Below are 14,990 nucleotides of genomic sequence, written 5' to 3'. Positions count from 1 at the left end.
AGAAAAAGTGGGTGGACTGCACTTTGGTCTCAGTTAATGGGATAGGTGTGGAATGCTGAAATTCACTCCCCCAGCTTTTTTTCTCAAGGCTTTTATCTTTTTTACAAACTGAGTTAAAACTGTTTTAAATCATACTAAAAACAGTAATTTGACGCACCGCCGACTACTGTCCATGAAGTCTTGAACACTCAATTCCAAACCCTTGAACAGTTTCATATCCTCTCTAAGATTAATCTGATAATTCTTGCATCAGATGCCATTAATGTTTTAAAACATTTATTAGGCACCTGTGATAAGAGCTGTCTATAAACATAAAATATAAAGTTCTCAGACTTTGTGAAATGCAAGCCACAAAAATGAGCAAATAAATGAGAGAAACAGTAAGTCTAAACAAATATTGATGTGAAAAGAGAGGAAAAAAGCAAAAAACCTGAAACTAAAACTCAAGGACTGTACTACTACAGTTGCTACTAGCCACATGTGGCTATTGAACCCTTGAAATACGGCTTGTCTGAATTTAAAAAGTCTGCATGATTGTACAACAGTTTGAGTGCACTATTAAGTAGAAAGGGTTAAGATGTGTGCTCGCTTCGGCAGCACATATACTAAAATTGGAACGATACAGAGAAGATTAGCATGGCCCCTGCGCAAGGATAACACGCAAATTCGTGAAGCGTTCCATATTTTAAAAAATTCAGTTTAAAAGAACATTTGTTTTTACATTAAATGTTTATTTGAAATAAAAAAAAGAAAGGGTTAAGATGTTAAATTTTATGCAACTATGAAATACAGGATTTGATGACTTAGTATGAAACAATACATGTATAATGCACTGATCTTTTTTTTTTTTTTTTGAGACAGAGTCTCAAGCTGTTGCCCTGGGTAGAGTTCTATGGCATCACAGCTCACAGCAACCTCCAACTCCTGGGCTTAAGCGATTCTCTTGCCTCAGCCTCCCAAGTAGCTGGGACTACAGGTGCTCGCCACAATGCCTGGCTATTTTTTCTTGTAGTTGTTGTTTAGCAGGCCTGGCAGAGTTCAAACCCTCCTGCCCCCGAGTATGTGGCCTGCGTCCTAACCACTTAGCCACAGGTGCTGAGCCTCATGGTTTATGTTTTGGGGGACAGGAATAACACAGCAGTGATGCTGTGCTCGTCTTGGCACATCCTATCAGGAGCCACATGCTGTCTATTTGTCCCATGACTAACCAAGCTAACTTTTAGCAGTTGGTTAAGATGGGGCCTGCCAAGTTTCTTCACTGTGAAGTTAATTGGTAAGTGTTGTACTTATTATTTTATTTTTTTTTTTTGTAGAGACAGAGTCTCACTTTATGGCCCTCGGTAGAGTGCCATGGCATCACACAGCTCACAACAACCTCCAACTCTTGGGCTTAAGCGATTCTCTTGCCTCAGCCTCCCGAGTAGCTGGGACTACAGGCGCCTGCCAGAACGCCCAGCTATTTTTTGGTTGCACTTCAGCCGGGGCCGGGTTTGAACCCGCCACCCTCGGTATATGGGGCTGGCACCTTACCGACTGAGCCACAGGTGCCACCCGTGTTGTACTTATTAATAATAAAAATTTTACAGCAATATATTTTGAGATATATAACCATCCTGTTCCTCATTAGACTTTCACCCATCAGTTTTAGAATCTATTGGTGATTCTTACCTAAGGATTTCCAAATCATGATTTTCTTTCATTTATTTATTTTTTTTGAGACAGAGCCTCAAGCTGTCACTCTGAGTAAAGTACTATGACATCACAGCTCACAGCAACCTCCAACTCCTGGGCTCAAGCGAGTCTCCTGCCTCCGCCTCCCAAGTAGCTGGGACTACAGGTGCCCGCCACAATGCCCGGCTATTTTTTGGTTGCAGCCGTCATTGTTTTGGCAGGCCTGGGCTGGATTAGAACCTGCCAGCTCAGGTGTATGTGAGCTGGTGCCCTACTCACTTGAGCCACAGGCGCTGAGCCTCCAAATCATGATTTTCTAACTCCATCATTCCTTCTGCATTACTTGAAATTCTACTATAGTGTAGAACTTTCTCTTCTTATTTATTAATGTTAGTATCAACTCCTGGGATTACTCCATGAGTTAAAATCTATTACTATATTATTTAGTTTGATTTGCAGACTATCTCAGACTTGATTGATGGTAGCTCTCTCTTTTTTTATTTTTATTTTTTATTTTTTTTGAGACAGAGTCTCATTATGTCACCCTCAGTAAAGTGCTATGGCATCACAGCTAACAGCAACCTCAAACTCTTGGGCTTAAGCAATTCTCTTGCCTCAGCTTCCCAAGTAGCTGGGACTACGGGTGCCCACCACAATGCCCATCTATTTTTTTTTTTTTTTTTTTTTGTAGAGACAGAGTCTCACTTTATGGCCCTCGGTAGAGTGCCGTGGCCTCACACAGCTCACAGCAACCTCCAACTCCTGGGCTTAAGCAATTCTCTTGCCTCAGCCTCCTGAGTAGCTGGGACTACAGGTGCCTGCCACAACGCCCGGCTATTTTTTGGTTGCAGTTTGGCCGGGCTGGGTTTGAACCCGCCACCCTCGGTATATGTGGCCGGCGCCTGAGCCACAGGCGCCACCCCCATCTATTTTTTTGTTGTTGTTGTTGTCATTGTCGTTGTTTAGCAGGCCTAGGCCAGGTTCAAAATGGCCAGTCCCGGTGCATGTGGCCAGCGCCCTAACCACTGAGCTATGGGTGCCAAGCCTCCCCTCTTTTATTGTGATAGAATATACATAACATAAAACTTGAAAAAATAAAAATAAAACTTGTAGGGTGGCGCCTGTGGCTCAGTGAGTAGGGCACCAGCCCCATATACCAAAGGTGGCGGGTTCAAACCCAGCACCAGCCAAACTTCAAAAAAATAGCTGAGCGTTATGGCGGATGCCTGTAGTCCCAGCTACTCGAGTGAGGCAAGAGAATCACCTAAGACCTGGAGGTTGCTGTGAGCTGTGATGCCATAGCACTCTACCGAGGACAACAAAGTGAGACTCTGTCTTAAAAATAAAAAAAGTCATTTTTATCATTTTTAGGTGTAAAATTCAGTACATTAATTCAATCATTACATTCACATTGTTCTGAAATCATCACTACTATCTACCTTTAAAATATTTTTGTCATCGGGTGGCGCCTGTGGCTCAAGTAGTAGGGCACCGGTCCCATATGTCATAGGTGGCAGGTTCAAACCTAGCCCCGGCCAAAAAAAAAAAAAGAGAGAAAATATTTTCGTCATCACAAACAGAAACTCTATACTCATTAAACAACCCCTCCCAATTTCTCCTTACCCCAGACTTAGTAATTCTTTTTATTTTTTTTCCAGCCCTAGTAATTCTATTCTACCTTTTGTCTCTGTGAATTGATGGCTACCACACCTGGCCATCCCCTTTCACATTTTTATTTTAACTTCTAAAATTATCATCATGGCTAGACTTAGTGGCTCATGCCTGGAATCCTAGCACTTTGGGAAGCCAAGGCAGAAGGATCACTTGAGGCCAGGAGTTCAAGACCAGTTTGGGGGACATTATGAGATACAGTAAAAAATGTAAAATTAGCCAGTCCCAGCTACTTGGGGGGCTGAGGCAGGAAGATCACTTTAGCCTGGGAGTTCCAGGTTGCAGTGAGCTATGATGGCACCATTACACTCCAGCTTGGTGACAAAGCAAGACCCTGTCTCAAAAAAAGAAAAAAATGTGTAAGAAGTGTTAAATAAAAAATGGTTTAATGACACATATTAAAGCAGGGTAAGGAAGACTTTATTCAGGACTGTGAAAATAGGCATAGGGTCCCCAGCAATGGGATTTTGCAGTATAGGAGAGAGAGTGGGCTGTACTCCAAATACAGCATGGGTGAGTGGGAATTTGTAGCCAAGGAGCACGTGTGGGTGTCATTGGAAAATTACTAAAGGAAACAGCAGGAGTAAGGGGGATTCTGGTTAAACTGACCTAACAGGATTCTTGCTGAAGACAGGCCGGAGTGATCAAACAGCACCGGAGGGATGTTGGAGTATAAGGAACCTGATCAGAGATGGACAGTGAAGGTTGCTGCTAAACTGACTCAGCAGGGCTCCTTGCGGAGACGAGATTTGATAAGGAAGTAGACAGATGTGCCTAGGAGAAAATTTAGAAGCCTGATCTGGCCAAGCCAAGTTTGTCAAGGATATGTGGCTTTACTAAATTCTTTTAGGGACTATGTGAACAAAAACATTTTAAGACCACTGTAATAGATGAATAGAACTAAAACATCAGAACAGAGAGAGAGAATGCACAAGAGTGAGAGAGTGAGAGGAACAGACAGAACGATAAAAAATTCTTCCAGAAAAATATTTGGAGAAAACACAAGAAACATAATAAATAGGAAATATGAAATAACATGGTAAGAATAAGTCCAAATATATAAATAACTAAAAGTGAATGTGAATGGATTATATTTTCTTCTTAGAAAAGACTCCGAGAGAAAAAAAAAATCCAGCTATCTACTGTTTATAAAGAGATGTACATAGGGCGGCACCTGTGGCTCAAAGGAGTAGAGCACCGGCCCCTTATGCCGGAGGTGGCGGGTTCAAACACAGCCCTGGCCAAAAACTGCAAAATAAGTCATTAAAAAAAATTAATTAATTTTTAAACAAGAGAGATATACATAAAACGGTATAACAATGGAAAATAGCTTGCCAAGCAAATATTTACAAAGCATATGTGGGGCCAGGCAAGGTGGATTCAAACCTGCCAGCTCAGGTATGTGGCTGGTGCCTTAGCAGCTTGAGCCACAGGCGCCAAGGGTCTCTCTCTTTTTTTTTTTTTTTTTTTAATCTCAGATCGCTATGAGGGTACAAACAACCAGGTCACAATATTTGAATTTGATAGGTAGAGTCCTTCTTGTAGTTGTGTCCTGCACCCAAAAAGTGTGCCGTACACCCGTACCTTGTGCCCATCAAGTGGGAGCACCCCAAGCCCCTCTCTTCTTCTCCTCTCTTTCTCCTCTGTGGGCATGAATTAGATTGGCTTCATATTAGTTAACTCTTTTTTTTTTTTTTTTTTGTGGTATTTCGCCAGGGCTGGGTTTGAACCCACCACCTCCAGCCTATGGGGCTGGCGCTCTACTCCTTTGAGCCACAGGCGCCGCCCTAGTTAACTCTTTTCATCATTGCTTAGTATTTCATTTATTTATGTTGTATTTTTTTCTAATTTAATTTCAAGAAGTTCATTAGAAATGGAAGCCGTTTTTGCATTTCCTTTGTTCTTCTGTTTTTACTATTTTTTAAATATATTTCTCCTACTCAGTTAATGTTTTTGGAGTGACTATTGAACAGTTAGATTGCTTGCAATATGCTTTAAATGATAGTACAGCTTTTAAACTGCCCTAGAAGATTGCTGTATAATAACCATTCTCTTGCAATTAGAATTCAATTTTAGGTTGATCTATCTCAGGCTCATTATAAAACTCTAGAATGGGGCAGCGCCTTTGGCTCAATCAGTAGGGCTCCGGCCCCATATCCTAAGGGTGGCGGGTCAAACGCAGCCCTGGCCAAACTGCAACAAGAAATAGCTGGGCGTTGTGGCAGGCGCCTGTAGTCCCAGCTACTCGGGAGGCTGAGGTAAAAGAATTGCCTAAGCCCCTGTGGCTCAAAGGAGTAGGGCGCCAGCCCCATACACCAGGGGTGGTGGGTTTAAACCCAGCCCTGGCCAAAAAAAAAAAAAAAAAAGAATCGCCTAAGCCTGGAAGTTGGAGGTTGCTGTGAGCTGTGTAACACAACGGCATTCTACCAAGGGCGATAAAGTGAGACTCTGTCTCTACAAAAAAAAAAAAAAAAAAAAGCCTGGAATGTTCTAGTTTTAAAGCACTAAGATAAAATTTCTAGTTAACTACCCAGCATCTCTTCTATTTTTCTTCCTTTTTAAAAGAAATCAATTTTGTTCAAGGTGCCCACATTCCCCAGAAGCTATGAATAGCTCTGTACTGCAGTTCGCACCAATGAGTAAGTGGAAGATACAGGCATGGAGGATTCCAGAGAAGTTTGTTAAATGGAGAAGCCTTGACTCAGGGAGCCTTTCACCTTTTGCCTGTTATCCTTTTCCCACCTTTCTGCATCTTCATGCTTGGAATGCTGACAAAAATCTCAAAGACTGAGAAGGTTCGGCAGCCATCTTGCAAGCATGAGGAAGGGAGTCATATGCCAAGAACGTCAGAGGGGAAAGAGAGAAGGGACCTGGGTTCCGGATGGCATCATGGTGTGGCCATCTTCTAGCCCTAGACTGCCCACTTCCTGGTGTCAAGTTATGTGAGAACTATAAATACTTGGGTTCTTGTTACGTGCCCTTAGACGCTGTGCTCACCTTCACTGGTGCTGTTACCTGCTGGGTTGCCCTAAGTCAGATTTGCCAAATATTATCTTTGTTGTTCTCATCAATAGGCCACTAGCATATTTACCTGACAGGGAAGATACCATGATCATGAAGGTGGTTTTCTCAGGGTGAGGCTTATACATTGCACTCCAGATGTGCTGACCTCTGCAATTACCCCAAATGTGGGAAACTCAACTGCATAATTTGTGGTAGTGGGGGACTGCGTTCACACTTTCCCCTATAAAAAAAAAAAAAAAATAGGCTATGAGCACTGCTGAGCAACAGTATGCTTGAGTAGGTGGGTCCCAGAGATGTGATTTTTATATCAGTGATACTTTCTTCTGATACCAGGAAAAAAGATCAGTCATTTCTCATCAAAACCCTAATATAAGACCAGGAGCATTGGCCCACACCTATAATCCTAGCACTCTGGGAGGTTGAGGTTTGAGGATCGCTTGAGTTCAGGGGTTCAAGACCAGCCTGAGCAATGTGAGAGGACCCCATCTCTACTAAAAATAGAAAAATTAGCTGGGTGTTGTGGTGGGCTCCTGTAGTCCCAGCTACTCAGGAGGCGGGGGCAGGAGGATTGCTTGAATCCAGGAATTTGAGGTTGCTGTGAGCTAGGCTACGCCATGGCACTCTAGCCTGGGCAACAGAGTGAGTCTCTGTCTCAAAAAACAAAAAACCAACCCAAAACAACAACAACAAAAAAAAAACTACTATTTTGTGGATAGGAAAATTGGAGTTCAAAGAGAAGAAATAGCCAGCTTAAGGCTACAGATTACTTCTCTGGCTTGTCTGTCTATCCCTTGCTCCAGTCTTACCGTTTTCCTGGAATGTCCTTTTCCTCTTGCAACTCGATTTCTCCTTGCTGCCTAAACCAGTTTTTCAACTCGATGATTGGGGCTGGACAATTCTTTGAGGTGGGGAGCTGGCCCCTGCCTTGTAAATGTTTAGCAGGATTCCTGTTCTCTACCTACTAGATGCCAGTAGCACTTCCTCCAATTTGTGACAACCAAAATTGTCTTCTGACATTGCCAAATGTTCCCTGGGTGCCAAGATCTCCTCCATTGAGATCCTCTGCTCTAAAGTACAGTCAGCCAGGTGCGGTGGCTCACACATGTAATCCTAACATTCTGGGAGGCCGAGGCAGGTGGATTGCCTTAGCTCACAGGTTCAAGACCAACCTGAGCCAGAGTGAGACCCATCTCTAAAAATAGGTGGACATAGTGGCAGGCGCCTGTAGTCCCAGCTACTTGGGAGGCTGAGGCAAGAGAATCACTTGAGTTTCAGGTTGCTGTAAGCTACGATGCAATGATACAGTCTGGTCATACATCATTCTAATCTGCACCTTGTGGTTGAATTCACCTGTCTCTATTTCCATATTAGACTGTAAATTCCTTAAAGGCAGGAACTACATCTGACTCGTCTTTATATCTCTCTGTTTATTGACTAAATAGATTGGTGGTGGGGTTTTTTGTTTGTTTTTTTGAGACAGAGTCTCACTACGTCACCCTCAGTAGAATGCCATGGCATCACAGCTCACAACAACCTCAAACTCTGGGGTTTAAGTGATTCTCTTATCTCAGCCTCCCAAGTAGCTGGAACTACAGGCACCCACCCCAACGCCTGACTGTTTTGGTTGTGGTTGTCATTGTTGTTTAGCTGCTGGGCTGGGTTTGAACCCACTAGCCTCAGTGTATGTGGCTGGCACCATAACCACTGTGCTTTGGGCACTGAGCCAATAGAGGGTTGTTTTTTTTTGAGACAGGATCTTGCTCTGTCACCCAGGCTAGTGTGCAGTGGCATGAACATGGTTCTATGCAACTTCAAACTCTTGGGCTCAAGAGATACTCCTGCTTCAGCCTCCCAAGTAGCTGGGACTACAAATGTACACCACCACACCCAGCTGATTTTTCTATTTTTTGTAGAGGTAAGTTTTGCTATGTTGCCCTGGCTGGTCTCAAACTCCTGGCCTCAAGTGATCCTTCCATTGGCCTCCCAAAGTGCTAGGATTACAGGCATGAGCCTCACTGTGCCTGCTCTGCTGGATTAAATAGATTTAAAAGTGATTGAGGAAGGGGTGGCGCCTGTGGCTCAGCTGGTAGGACGCTGGCCCCATATTCCGAGGGTGGTGGGTTCAAACCTAGCCCCAGTCGAACTACAACAAGAAAATAGCTGGGCGTTGTGGTGGGCGCCTGTAGTCACAGCTAGTCGGGAGGCTAAGACAAAGGAATTGCCTAAGCCCAGGAGTTGGAGGTTGTTGTGAGCTGTGACACCATATCAAGGGCAATAAAGTGAGACTCTGTCTCTAAAAAAAAAAAAAAAACCACTTAAAAACATGATTTAGGAAAAGAATGAGAATAAAGTTCAGGAATTTGGGTTTCCTATGCCAGGATTTTGACAGTCATTGTTAAAGACACCTGTATCCCTTCTTGGGGTTGTCAGTCTATAAAAGATTCCCATGCTATACTCAGGAGGCAGATTCCAGTCACATTGCTCATCATTATAAATGTACCAATTAAAATGGAAAACAAAGCAAACCATAAACCATTTAGGACAACATTTTACAGTCTCACAAAGAAAAATGAAAAGCTCTTAAAGGATTTGGAAGAGAATGAAGAGCAAGTTTCTATATAATATTTTTGTTTCCTTAAAGGAAAAGTTGAGTCTTTCTTTCTTTTTTTTTTTTTTAAAGACAGAATCTCACTCTGTGGCCCTGGGTAGAGTGCCATGGTGTCATGATAGCTCACAGTAACCGCAAGCTCTTGGGCTCAAGTGATCCTCTAGCCTTAGTTTTTCTATTTTTAATAGCAACAGAGTCTTGCTCTTGCTCAAGCTGGTCTCAAACTCCTGAGCTCAAGCAATCCACCTGCCTCAGCCTCCCAGAGTGCTAGGATTATAGGTGTGAGCCACCTTGCCCAGCTGAAAAGTTGAATCGTAATTTTGCACAAAGTGCCATGTACATTTCCCTCAGTTTTAATTTCCCCCCATGTTTCCATGTTAAATGTGGTATATCTGTCACAACTGAGAAACCAATCTGGGTGCATAGGACTTCGTTACCCTCTGGAAATGAATAAAGTTATTTTGGTCTGCTAAGATTATTGAACCCAGCATTTTTGTTCAATCTTATTAGTATGTTTTTAAGAAAGTCATTTATGAACCGTTTAAGTGACATTGAGTGTGTGGGCAGGAAATGCTCTTGGTCATGTTGATGAGTATTTCCTTCTATCCTGCAGCTCCCGGCCCCTTTCTGGGAAAAAAGTTGCAAAATTTCCTGAAGTTCAGTTATGTGCCCTGGTGTTCTAAGAAATTCAACACTCCTCTGGCTTCTGCAAAATGCTGCAGTTCATTTGTCCAGTCAATTAAATAGGAAGTAAAAGGGCACAACAACAAAAAGAAAAAATTAATTTGAAAGGTACAAGGATATCACACTGCTGCGTTTCACTTGGTGTTGACCTGCAGCAGAAAATGGCTCTGCATTTGGTTTTGTTTCTTTAAAGAAAGCACAAACTCTCCATTGTTGGTAATTTTTTTTTTTTTTGAGATAGGGTCTCACTATGTCACCCTCGGTAGAGTGCTGTGATATCACAGCTCATAGCAACCTCAAACTCTTGGGCTTAAGCAATTCTCTTGCCTCAGCCTCCCAAGTAGCTGGGACTACAGGCACCCGCCACAAAGCCCAGCTATGGTAACTATTCTTTATGCCAAGGTTCAGAGGTGTCAAGAGAGGCAGGTTTTATCTTGCTTGAAAGACATTTAAGTGCTGCAGGCCCCTTTGATTACTCCTACAAGAACTAATATCAGTTCACTGGCATGGAAATTTTCTTTTTCTTTTCTTTTGCAGTTTTTGGCCAGGGCTGTGTTTGAACCTGCCACCTCTGGCATATGGGGCCGGCACCCAGAAATTTTCTAAGAAAACCTTTTATTGGGCAGCGCCTGTGGCTCAGTGAGTAGGGCTCCAGCTCCATATACCGAGGGTGGCAGGTTCGAACCCGGCCCCAACCAAACTGCAACAAAAAAATAGCCCGGCATTGTGGCAGGTGCCTGTAGTCCCAGCTACTCAGGAGGCTGAAACAAGAGAATCACCTAAGCCCAAGAGCTGGAGATTACTGTGAGCTGTGATGGTGACAAAATGAGACTCTGTCTCTAAAAAAAGAAAAGAAAGAAAAAAACTTTTATTTTGGCATAATTTAAATTTACAGAAAAGTTGCAAAGCTAATCCAGAGAATTCCTGTATACCCCTAACCCATTTCATTTCCCCTAATGTTGTCAGCTTATATTACCATGGTACAATTGTCAAAACTAAGAAACAAACATTGCTAGGAATTAAACTCTAGTCTTTATGTTTTGTTTTGTTTTGCTTTTTAAGAAAAAAGTCTTACTGGCTCGGCACCGGTAGCACAGTGGTTACGGCACCAGCCACATACACCAAAGGTGGGAGTTTCGAACCCGGCCAGCTAAACAACAATAACAACCACAACAAAAAATTAGCCGGGCATTGTGGCAGGCACCTGTAGTCCCAGCTACTTGAGAGGCTGAGGCAAGAGAATCGCTTGAGCCCAAGAGTTTGAGGTTGCTGTGAGCTGTGACACCACAGCACTCTATCCAGGGCGACATAGTGAAACTTGGTCTCAAAAGAAAAAAAAAGTCTCACTCTGTTGTCCTCAGCTAGAATACCATGGTGTCATAGCTCATAGCAACCTCAAACTTCTGAACTCAAGTGATCCTCCTGGCTCAGCCTCCTGAGTGCCGCTGGAACTCCTGAGCTCAGGCAATCCTTTCATCTTGGCCTCCCAGAGTGCTAGGATTTTGTTGTTGTTGTTGTTGTTGTTGTTGTTGTTGAGACGGAGTCTCACTATATTGCCCTTGGTAGAGTGTGTGGTGTCATAGCTCACAGCAACCTCAAAGTCTAGGGCTCGAGTGATTCTCTTGCGTCAGTCTCCCAAGTAGCTGGGACTACAGGCATCTGCCACAATGCTGGGCTATTATTTGTTGTAGTTGTCATTGTTGTTTAGCAGGCCCGGGCCCAGTTCCAAAGCACCAGCTCTGTTATATGTGGCTGGCACCCTAACCACTGAGCTACTGTGCCAAGATTCGGAGTGCTAGGATTATAGGCATTAGCCACTTTGCCCAGCCTTAATTTTTATTTGTATTTCACAGGTTTTCCTTTAATGGTCTTTTTCTGTTCTGGGATCTTGCATTGGTTTCAATTATTTTGCTTCCGGATAGTACATCTAATTTTGAAAAATGTTTTATAATTACTTTCAATAACTATTTATCTGAAGAACTGAATTTACTCAAATTCAACCTTCCCAGACACATACCCTGGGACTCCAAATGGCAACAACTGAATCCTTCCCCCTTCAGGCAATGCTGTGAGTATGATCTGGCTCCTAGAACTGGATTTCCTGAGAATAGTCTAGGGACTTGGCATTAACAAAAGGAAAATACTCGCTTTTAGAGGGTGAGAGTACAGAGTGAAAAACTTCTCTTTTCTTTATACCTAACTGAGCAAATCTGATATTCATGTGGGGGAAAGACAGCAAGCAGCATTTTTTTCTCTTCTCTCATAATTTTTTTTTTTTAAATGAAAACATTTAGGATTTATGTGGTTCCAAGAACCAGCTGGGTAGAATATAGACCAAACTTTTTTTCCTGAGATAGTGTCTCACTTTGTCGCCCTTGGTAGAGTGCCATGGCATTATAGCTCACAGCAACCTCAAATTCCTGGGCTCAAATGCCTTCCACATAACTGGGACTACAGGTGCCACCACAATGTTCAGCTATTTTTTTTTTTTTTTAGAGATGGGGTCTGTAGGAGAATGAGCACCATGCTTGTAAGAACAGTCACCGGTTCTTGAGGGAAATGCTGAGAGCAGGATGGTCTCCTGGCTGGCCTAGAGATGTTTTGCAGCCTGGGGACAAGCCCTCAAGTAATTTGGTGCTCTAATGAGATGAGATCAGTCACGCATTAGTAAGCAGGTATTGGACCTTGAGCATTTGTGATGCTTCAGGGTGGGAGTCGAGCCCATGGGGAAAGAGCACGTAGCGATCCTTAAACACGTAGCCCTTGTATGTGATTGCTGGGAGCTCCTGACACCTGTTGTATATCATTTCAATAAACAGCCACTGTGGAGGCAGTTCAGGGTAAGCCCTGGCACCTCTGGTGAGCCTCACCTTTTGCAAGCCTCACCTCTTTCGATCTGCATACCCGCTGTTTCCTACGTGCAGTGCCGGCAACACGGGGGGCTTGCTTTTGCTCAGTCTGGTCTCCCCTGAGAGAGATTGCTCAGGCAATCCACCCACCTCAACCTCCCTGAGTGCTAGGATTGCAGTCATGAGCCACCACTCCTGGCCTTCCAAATTCTTATTAGTGAACTAAGGGGATAAGAGATAAGCTGTAGGAATAGAGGAGGAAGGATAATTACATTTGCTTCAGAGAACCCTGGGAGAAAGACAATTCATCTTCCATTCATTCATCTTCTACTCCCAGACCTTATAAGAACAGTCACTGTGACCTGGGGGCTCAGGGCGCGGGTTTGTTAAACAGATGGACATTCAGCTCTACCACATACTAGTTGGGTAAACTTGGACAAATTGCTAAGCCTTTGAGGACCTCAGTTTCCAAATGAGAATGAGTATTAAATAAGATAATGTATTTAACTCTGTATGACATAGAGAAAGTGAGAAATGTATTTTAAAGGCATCACTAGATTCTTCTTCGTTTATCATTAATCTCATCCTTTCTTCTACTTTTAGATATTTGGTAGCCAAGAAATTTGACAGTTCCCATAAGGCTAAGTGGAATGAAAGATATCTACATCTTTATATGTCTAAGTAAGTATAAAATTTGATCACTAGTCACAGGCAGAGATGGAGTCCATGAAGCAGGAAAAATGTCATAGTGATGGGCACTAGATAAGCTTTCTCTAGTTGCTCCCTCCCCCAACCTGAGAACAAAATTCCCACTTTACCTCTGGGTGGGCCAGACCTGGTCACAGGCTGCCAATCATCTGCCCTGTGACCTGTAATAACATTGCCAGCAAAGGACTGAAAACATTTGTTATGCACACAGACCTGTGACCTACTACAGTGAGATTTCAGGAGCAATGATTTATTTTATTTTATTTTTGTAGGAGGTGTCTCACTCTGTCACTCTGGGTAAAGTGCTATAGTGTCATGACTCACAGCAACCTCAAATTCTTTGGCTCAACTTATCCTCTTTTCTCAGCCTCCAGAGTAGCTGAGACTATAGGTGCTTGTCACAATGCCCAGCTAGTTTTTCTATTTTTAGTAAAGATGGGGTCTCACTCTTGCTCAGCCGCTCTTGAATTCCTGAGCTTAAGCAATCCACCCACCTCCACCTCTCAGAGCTCTAGAATTATAGGCTTGAGCCACCACAGGCCGGGTTTTGAATTACCCTGCAACTGAGGATTGGCGGCTGGTGGGAGCTGCTCTAGGGTAGTCAGATCTAAGAAAGAAGAGTTTGCAACCTGTAATTTTATTTATTTATTTATTTTTATTATTATTAAATCATAGCTGTGTACATTAATGTGATCGTGGGGCACCATACACTGGTTTTATAGACCGTTTGACACATTTTCATCATACTGGTAACCTGTAATTTTAAAATGTGACTCTGATACTTACCTGGCAGGGGAGATATCATGATCATGAAGGTGGTTTTCCCAGAGCAGGGCTTTTATCCATTGCACTCTGGATGTGCTGACCCCTGTGATTTCCCCAAATGTGGGAAACTCGACTGCATAATTTGCGGTAGTGGGGGACTACATTCACGCTCTCCTCTGATTTAAAATAAAATAAAATAAAATAAAATAAAATAAAATAAAATAAAATAAAATGTGACTGTGTTGCTTTATACAAAACACAGTCATTTTCCATTTAAAAACGTGTTGTATATATTCCAGCCTGTGATTCCAGAATTGTAGACTATATTATAGTCCTTAGAACTCATAATGTGTTTCCAAAAATACCTGTTAATGTCTGTTCACTGTAACCTCTCAGATAGCACAGGGGTGGTGGATTAACTGCTAATTTTGAGCTTCAAGACGTAAGTTATTCTTGGCTCTGTTGGATAACCTGGAATAAGGCATTAACCTCTTTAAGAGCTCCCCCCCATTTTTGCTTCATTGTTGTTGGTGTTTGTTTTTACTGGAAAAGGTGGCAACATCCATGAAAGTAACCTAACAGGGTGCCTGGAACACCGGAAGGAGCTTGTTTAATTTACAGTTTTGGGCTCCAGAACAAAGGCAGCCCAGCGGCAGCCTGGGCCACTCTGACTTCACTTTTGGAAACATCACCCAGATATCTAAAAGAGGATGATAGCAACTACAACAAAGCCCTGTTTTTGGAGATTTACCAGTCCACAGATGGCCTCCTCAGCACTGGGAACAGTGTGTGCAGGTGCCTGGAACACACACTGACTTGGAGGCTTGAACACTGACACAAGTGCAGCTCTTTCCAGAGACAGTGCAAGGGGTTACAACATGTATACAGATTCCTTTTACAATTCAGAGACATATATGGAGGAGGGGCAGGGAGTCCTTTACAGTCACCTTTTAGTTGACCAGATTCTTTTACAACTCCAAGGGTCTGTAAGTCTTTTATTTTTTCTTACC

The 14,990-nt window shown here is 42.9% G+C and overlaps 3 non-coding genes across 3 annotated transcripts; all 3 read left to right on the top strand.

Annotated features, from left to right (window-relative positions):
• Nucleotides 1–581: 581 nt before the first annotated feature.
• On the top strand, nucleotides 582–688 carry LOC128585077 (U6 spliceosomal RNA). The gene has a single exon (XR_008379826.1). It is a non-coding gene; the product is annotated as a U6 spliceosomal RNA (small nuclear RNA).
• Nucleotides 689–6,425: 5,737 nt separating this feature from the next.
• LOC128585294 (U1 spliceosomal RNA) lies at nucleotides 6,426–6,589 on the top strand. The gene has a single exon (XR_008380009.1). It is a non-coding gene; the product is annotated as a U1 spliceosomal RNA (small nuclear RNA).
• Nucleotides 6,590–13,993: 7,404 nt separating this feature from the next.
• Nucleotides 13,994–14,159, top strand: LOC128585282 (U1 spliceosomal RNA). The gene has a single exon (XR_008379999.1). It is a non-coding gene; the product is annotated as a U1 spliceosomal RNA (small nuclear RNA).
• Nucleotides 14,160–14,990: the final 831 nt, after the last annotated feature.

Source organism: Nycticebus coucang, chromosome 4 (genome assembly GCF_027406575.1).
Source record: "Nycticebus coucang isolate mNycCou1 chromosome 4, mNycCou1.pri, whole genome shotgun sequence".
Lineage (NCBI taxonomy): Eukaryota > Metazoa > Chordata > Mammalia > Primates > Lorisidae > Nycticebus > Nycticebus coucang.
The sequence above is the reverse complement of the archived record's forward strand: the minus strand, read 5'-3'. Positions and strand labels throughout refer to the sequence as shown.